At 41.2% G+C, this 8,376-nt stretch overlaps 1 pseudogene; it reads right to left on the reverse strand.

The window, feature by feature from the left end:
* Positions 1-6,316: 6,316 nt before the first annotated feature.
* Positions 6,317-7,051, reverse strand: LOC147896322 (uncharacterized; annotated as a pseudogene).
* Between the last annotated feature and the right edge of the window lie 1,325 nt (positions 7,052-8,376).

Here is an 8,376-nt window from a genome sequence, read left to right on the forward strand (position 1 = left end):
CTTGAGTTGTCATAATGCTTGAGGGAAAGTGCTTCTCAAGCAAGCATACGGCTTTGATGGATTCCACCCTAGCCTTCTCGATGCTCGATATAGAGATCTCTTTTTGAGATATCCACCTATTTCACATGTCCATGCATATGTAAGATATTTGAGATATCCACCTATTTCACATGTCCATGAAGAAAATACATAATGCGAATTGATAGTAAGCATACCTCACAATACCACAGATCTTGAATATAGTATTTCTAACATCTTCTTGTAAGCACCCTTTTATTGTAATTGGAAGGATGAACTATCAAAGCAACAATGAAATCATGTCAACAATATAACATAATAATAATTACGCTAATGCATCACTATTATCGGTACACTAATTCTACTTAAAATACCTGTAAGACCTTGTGCCAATCATGGGACTTGAGGCCACTAAGCTTATTGTCCTTTGAAAATGCTCCTTTCAAGCAACGCATGTACCCTGTCAGTGTTGAAAAGAGGCAATGTCTACCTTGATCGCTGCCTCCTCCCTCGTAGAGAGGATCCACGTTGCTTTCGGGAGGACAACTTTTCCTGAAGCATGCACTTGGGGCCACAAACGAGACATCCTATTCATAGCACGCAAGTCTTCTCGCACTCCTCTCGAGTCCTTGGAACCAACCAAGTGTGCCCAAATGGTAGCCCCCACATTCTTAAAGATATGCATGGGATCCAAGAGATGATTGATTTGTAACTGACCCCAATAAGGAAGCTCATGAAAGATCGATAGCCTCTTCATACCAGGAGGAGGTTCCTCTCCATTCTCCCTCCAAGCTTGAATCCAATCACTTGCTTTCAAATATGATGGTGGTGGATCAAGCTGACCTCCACGTGCGAGATGGTCGAGCGGAAGGTATCGAGCATGACCTTCATAAACATTTTTCCTCATATGTTTGGAGTAGCGTGCAAGCGATTTCAGAGCGGGTCCACAAACAGGACAAGCATGATACCCACTTGTAACAAGTCCTGCACGCATGCATGAATATGTTAGTACAAGACATGCATGCAAAAGAGAGTAAAAAAAGCATAATCCCTCATTGTACATGTAAAGACATAACCACGTACCTGCGCACTCTCCATATCCTGGGTAGTCATGCATGGTCCACATCAAGATACCCCTGACCAAAATATCATTGGTATGCCTAGGAGCTCTGGAAATATCATAGACCTGCACTCCTCTCCATAATATCTGTAACTCCTCTATCAAAGGTGCTATGTACACGTCCATGTTTTTTGCCTTGTACTTTCCTGGCACAAGTAGTGCAAGCATGAGGTGTCCCTTTTTTATTGTTAGCCATGGTGGGATATTGTAATTCACCACGACTATGGGCCATGTCGACCAAGATGTCGAGCGTAACCTGAAAGGATTCACACCGTCCATGGCTAGCCCAAGATGTAAGTTGCGTGGCTCTCTCGCAAAGTCCGGCCACTGATTATCTATGTGCTTCCAAGCTGCACAATCTGCGGGAATCCTCAATGTGTGATCAATGGACCGATGAGATGCATGCCAAACAACAGTAGCGGTTTCTTTGCATTAGACTCCACCAAACTTTAGACCGATGAAAGTGATACTTTTGTTTTTCCCAAGCATTGTGAGCAGGTTCATACTAATGATTTAATTAATCGAATCTTTCGTTTTTAAAGATCCATTGATACATGTAATTAAGCATAATTTCATATATATAATTGATGGCATTTAGCACCCATCTTCAATATAGGTGGTTTTTCATCTGGATCGTTCTGATCCAAGATGGTGGTACGTGATCCAAGTTGCACCACAAAGTAAGTAAATTTTTGAAGATAGAGATGTGGATATGGAGATGCCACTACCAATGCTAGATCCAATTGATCCAAATGGATCTAGTGAAGGAGATGAAGATCACATTATGAGCCAAGAGGAAAATCCGCATAATGACATCGTACGAGAGGAAGATGGAGATCATGATATTAAGGAAGAAAATGACAATCATCAAGAATCACCATACTTTATTGAAGAAGATGATCAAGTCTTAGGTGAACGTACGATGCTAGAGTATGATGATGATATAGTAGATCAACTCGGTATAGAGTTAGAGATAGACTTGTTTGGCATGTTAGACTTGGCTCGGGATGAAGCCGTTGATGCAAATGCTCTTCATTGATTTTTTTCATCTCAAACTTGGACATGAATATATGAGCTTCAAAGGCTTGATGTACATGCTCTTGTACTTTTATTCTCTCAAAGGATCAAACATGTATGGAAAGGGAAAAAAAATTGTCATCTTTTAAGGTTGGTATGGGAAAAAACTCTTTGTGTAAAATGTCGCTATAGGAAACTGTCTCAGTGTCGCTATATAACAACCATTCACAAGTCTAATAAGTGTCGCTATATAGCGACGCTCTTTAAATGTTGCTATATAGCGACACTTGTCTAAAGTCGCTATATAGCGACACTTAACGAATCTCACTTTGGTTACTGATGATTAGCACCCTATGCACGTCAAATGTCGGTGCTTAAGCATCAGAATAGGGCCCATGTATAGTAGTGTCACAACAACATAAAGCAACTATAGACACACTTGATAGATGCACAAAATAGCGGGCCTGTCTATAGGCATTGCTTAAATAGAGAAATTACAGGCGCGTCTAATAGCGCATCTAGTAGCTCATCTATTTGCATGTGCATTAACACGTCTATTAGCACGTCTACACTGAGAAAATATGGGCCCGTCTAACATTGCGTTTATCAATGCATCTATTTAGGTGTGTATTAGCGCATCTATTTGCATGTCTACACTAAGAATTAGATGCATATTTAGACGCTAAACAGAGAATACAGAAAGTGAGATTTTGGTGCACATCATTGCTTTCAAAACATTGCCCATGATTACCAAAGCACATAATTTTAACAAAAACAACAATGCTTTTTTGCAAGCCCACATATACAAGAATTAAGTGAGGTGAGGAGAATGAGACAATATAGTTTTGCCAATATCAATGATGGGCTACGGTTCAATCTCATCCTCAATGAGATCAACCCTTGCCAAACTATCTACTTCAAAATCCAAACAAGTGTTTAGATCTACAAATACATTCAACCCACTACTACTTGTGCTACTCATGTGCTCATCGAAATCAGCATCACCAATGGTAGGCTTGTCCTCATGGGTAATGGCCTCAATATCTGTATCTCCTATCTCATGATGATCCTCCTCTCTCGTATCATGGTCATCATCACCTCCATGGCCATGATCATCCTCCATACGCTCCATATTAGTAAATGTACTATATGTCACTTTGGAACGTGGCATAATAGGTATGATATGCCACCATCTATTATTATCCACCATTGGTTGATAGACAACCTAATTCAAACACAAATACAATCATGTTATTTTCCTTGCATCGAAGGTATCAAATATTCAAAAGCGAGTGTTTTTATATGTGTGCACAGTACCTGTTCACATTGTTGCGGTAGTACTAGTGTGTCCTTCCTACTTTGCCAAAACTTTATGGAGTCAATAGTTACAAAGCCACTTGCATGGCATTTAATTGTTGCATTAGGGCCTCTTTCCACCACGTCCTTAAACCACTTTACAGCCAAAACATACACAAAGAAGCGTTGAAAGTCAAGCTTAATAATATCTTGTATTATGCCATAATAATCATCCATGGCTCCATTGGCTCCCTCAAAGCTAGCAATGATGCTGCAATCTTGTGTGTTTCTCGTATCATCAATCCGTTGTGTCGAAAAATGCTTGCCCTCACACCATATAGCATTGAACATAGTACACTACACCAAGAAAAAATTAATTAAATAAGCAATCTTAATTATTGATAGCTCCTAACTTATGCATAACATTCTATATACCGACCTTGCTCATGCATCCCCGAGCATACTCCTGGGTATGGCACACGAGATTTGTGGTGTGTATGAAAGAGGGCCCTTTCTTCTTGTCTTCTTGCCTTTGCATCCTCGTATCTTGTCACCCATCTTTTCATCACATCACTATTAAGCATGCAATAGAGGTTGATACTATTATACAACTCCGTGTCTATTACTTTGTTGCGTCCTTTCCCTTGAGGCACAATAGAGGTCATCCTTAGGTCTTCATCATCTCTCCATAGTCGTGGAAGAGAGCTATCCACATCAACAAGAAACTCAGAAATATATACAAGTGACTCTTATACCAGCCAACCCTCGGCCATGCTACCTTCCAGTCTTGCATTTTGTCTCACGAAGCCCTTCAAGGTCTTCATGAAGTGCTTGAGGAAGAACAACCATCGTGCATGTATAATACCGCATATAGCAATCTCATCCACCAAATGCACTATAAGATGTAGTTGGCTTGTGAGAATAGAACGTGGAAATGTCTCCTCCACTAAAAAAACCACCTCCACTGACATAACTCGAGCATTCTCAAGCATGGTGGGATCTATTTCCTTTGAGCTCACATACCTAGAAGATGAAAAAGTACACCATATTAGCAATATGAATACCTTGCATGGAGCATTGATATGCATCATATTTTGTATCATGTAAAGTACCTCACAAGCTCACCCATCTTGTAAATACAATCTTTCACGTCCTTCGATGGACTACGAGAAATGCTAGTAGGTAGTATGAACTAAACCCACGAGGAGGTGGTTGATTAGTTGCTTATAATTATTCGCTCACAAATTTGAAAGGAAAAAGATATTATGCACATAAAATACTTACTTGGAGCATCTTGTGCCAATCATGAGATTTCAAGCCATATAATTGCTCTACACCTCTTTTCTTGCTCTTTGTAAAGGCTCCCTTCAAAGACCTCATGCATCCAGTGGGAGTATGAATTGTAGTAATAGTGCGTTTCACCCTCGCCATCTCTAGCTTTGATAACCTCCACGATGCACGAGGTTTAAAAACAGGCCCATTTGGTCTCTCTTGTGGCCAAGCTTCACGCATCCTCCCTATGGTACATAGATCCTCCTTTATGCCTACAAAATCTCATGTCCCATTCAAATGCTCCCGAATGGTAGATGCCACATTCTTGAAGATATGCATGGGATCAAGCAGGTGATTGATCTTGAGGTGGGACCAATATGGTAAACGATAAAAGATGGAGTATCTAAACAAAAGCTGGTGTTATCGGGCAATCTTTATTTCCAGCCGATATAGCACACAATAGTTACAAACCCTTACCGGCTCATGCCAAGTGGTGGAGGAGTCATGGAATTATCCCAAATTATCATCTAATCTCCCGTAGTGAATGATTTGTGGGAGGACTTCATTCCAAGGGGCAACATATCTAGGATAATCAGGTGGGAGAAATCAATTTTGATTCTCATAGATGACCTTATTCAATGCATCTGCCCGTGAGACAACTAGCAAAGGACCACAAACAGGACATGCATGGTAACCCGATGTAGTGAGACCTGAACAATAGATGCAATTAAGAGTTGAAGGTGGGTTTAGGGTGCCACATCCTTTGCCTATTCATAATAAGAAGTGCAATGCTTACCTGAACACTCGCCATAGCTTGGGAAGTCATGCATCGTCCACATCAAGACTGCTTTGCAGTTGAAGCTGTCTCGTGATGAGGGAGGCCTTCTCACATCATGCACCTCGATACCTCTCCAAAGTATCTCTAGCTCGTCAATCAAAGGCTCCAAATAAACATCAGGATTTTTGACTTTATGTTTCCCTGGAATTAGAAGGGATAGCATAACATGTCCTTTCTTAATAGCCATAGAGGGTGGAAGATTATAATTCATCGATATCACTGGCCATACACTGTAAGAGGTGGTTTTGAGACCAAATGGGTTCACACGGTCCATACCGAATCCAAGTCTCAAGCTCCTAGGTTCTTCCTTGAAGCTTGGCCATGTGTCTTCAATATGCTTCCACGTAGGAGAGTCTGTAGGAGTTCTCCACTTGCCATTGGTTGATCGATGGGAGGAATGCCATGACATGAGCTCTATAATGGATTTGCACTTGAACATATGTTGGATGCAAGGGATTATGGGAAAATGTCACAGAACCTTACGAGGCACGTCCAAAGTTTTGAGATCTACTCTATATCTTGCCTCTCCGCAAGTAGGGCACTCTCTTGCATCCTTATGTAGTCCACGAAACAAAACGCAATCATTTATGCATGCATGGATGCACTTGTAATCTAATCCTCCAAGAGAGGTCACATGTTGCCTTGCCATATCTCTTGAAGTCGGTAATTTATTCTGATGATAGAACAGACTTGGCGAGAAGAAGAAAGATAGAAGGCTTGATAATGTATATGGGCAGCCTTAGACAACCATTCACTTAAGCATTTTCCAGAATAGCACCCAGACTAGTAGCAGAAGTCACATCCACTTGAACTTGTTGCTCATTTCGTGTGGAATCCTTCAATTTGCGATAGTATTTCTTTACATGGCCATAATTTTTGCAATAAAAACACTTTGGTCGACCTTGAGAATCTCGTGCAAGAAGATTTCGCCTATTGCCAAGCTGAGAACTCTGGATATCAATATCCATTGGGGTAGTAGTATCCACAGTCGGTTTAGACTTGATTTGAGACAATGGTTGTGAGATGATACTAGAACAATTAGACTCAATATTCGCCTCAATCCTTTGAGCGATTTGAATTGCTTCATGAAATGTAGGAGGACTTTGATCCCTTGTGCGTCTGGATATATTGTCATGCTGCATTCGGGGCCACAAGAAATAAAGCTTCATATCTTCTAACATATTTGCAATCCGAAGACCAGTGATGGTAATCAACAGCATTCTCGAAGTGATCGAGCCAAGTTAATACATCTTTTGTTGGAAGACCTGCAAATGCACAAGGATGCACACAAGGGTTTGGTCGATCTTGACGATATGGAGGAAAGCAAGCATGTTTTGGTTCGTCTCATTGATCTGGAATGCTAAGGAAGATATTGCAGAGAACAATTGCTCTACCAATGGTGGTGAAGATTGATCTTGAAACTCATGATTCATGGAATTATCAGCAGGTTGATGAGAGGGAGAGGAGATACGGCTATGAGGATTTGACATGCTCGTACAATCGGTTGTGAGGAACAAACGGCATCTCCACCAAATGTGTGAAATGCTTGAGAAAGAGACAGAACAACAATAGAGAGCAAAGGAAGCATAACCCCTAAAGAGGAGACTCTCATCTTCTTAATCCCCAAACTTGGGAGTTACAACTGTATTCCTAAGGACATTCAGACTAGTCCCCAATCATGAGACTATCCACACCACAAAATCACATTTAATTGTAACAACCATGTTCAATTCATCAAAGTGCAATACAAAGTAACACCATAAGTGTATATTATTCGTTATGTGTGTATACGTTATTGGTGGAATATAGCAATAAAAGAGATTGTCTTCTTTGCCTGTGCAGCGGCTCTCCTCCTATGCAGCGGCTCTCCTCCTAGGTGCCAATATGGTGGGGTATCCAGAATTTCCGTAGCATCAATATAAACACACCAATAGGAGCAGCTCCAAAAATTGTAGACTTCAAGCATACAATGATGCAATGTAACTTTCAATATGACTGATCCATCTGAATCATGAAGCCTTTCAATCAAGCTAGCATGCCCATCTGCACCCCTAGCTTTTGGCATACAGGGCTCCAAAGAACTTCACCGATCTTTATTTTCGAAAACAAGGGCACTCAGGCTTCTGTTCCACAGGACGGACTGAGCTCAGGTTTCTCTTTCGTGGAGTTTAAAATGCACCTTGCCCAGTCACCACGTTGCGCATTCTATCAACCTGTGATATATTTACCATACGTTATGTTATGAACAACCAATAGAACACAAAGCATCGACGACATATCCAGCTGCAGACCAACCTGAACTTCTATAACTGTAGATTCACGCAAAGCCTCCAAGATCAGCGTGGGGTTTGCAGTTAGCGTTCGCACCTGTATCAAGAAACGAACTTCAGCAGAAGAATCACCTTGAGTGCCCCAAATATAAGGTTAACGTGATGTTAGAAGTTACACCCTTTTGAAGCTTCCAATCAGAGAGAGTCGAACAAAACCTTGCCCGTCCATGTTTCTTAGAAGAACCATGTCCTTGAACAGATTTTGTGGGCTGGAACGAGAGAGAAAGAACATCAACAAACTACAAAAATATCAAATGACATCGTAAACATCAGCGCAATGTCAACAATATGCAGACCTGAAGTAACACTCGATTTGTTTCAGGATCATGAATCGTAGAGTTGCGGCATCAGGCCCTTGGATCATCATTCCTGGTGGTGGTCCAGGAGGGAGTACAAAAAGCCTGGTACCACGTACAGGATCTACTATCACGGCCGCTGGTAGCTGGCACAAAACACCTCCTGCATGTACAACACCTTACTTCCGG

Source organism: Dipteris shenzhenensis, chromosome 12 (genome assembly GCF_047967505.1).
Source record: "Dipteris shenzhenensis isolate YYH24624 ecotype China chromosome 12, Dip_SZ_1.0, whole genome shotgun sequence".
In the NCBI taxonomy this organism is placed as follows: Eukaryota; Viridiplantae; Streptophyta; class Polypodiopsida; order Gleicheniales; family Dipteridaceae; genus Dipteris; species Dipteris shenzhenensis.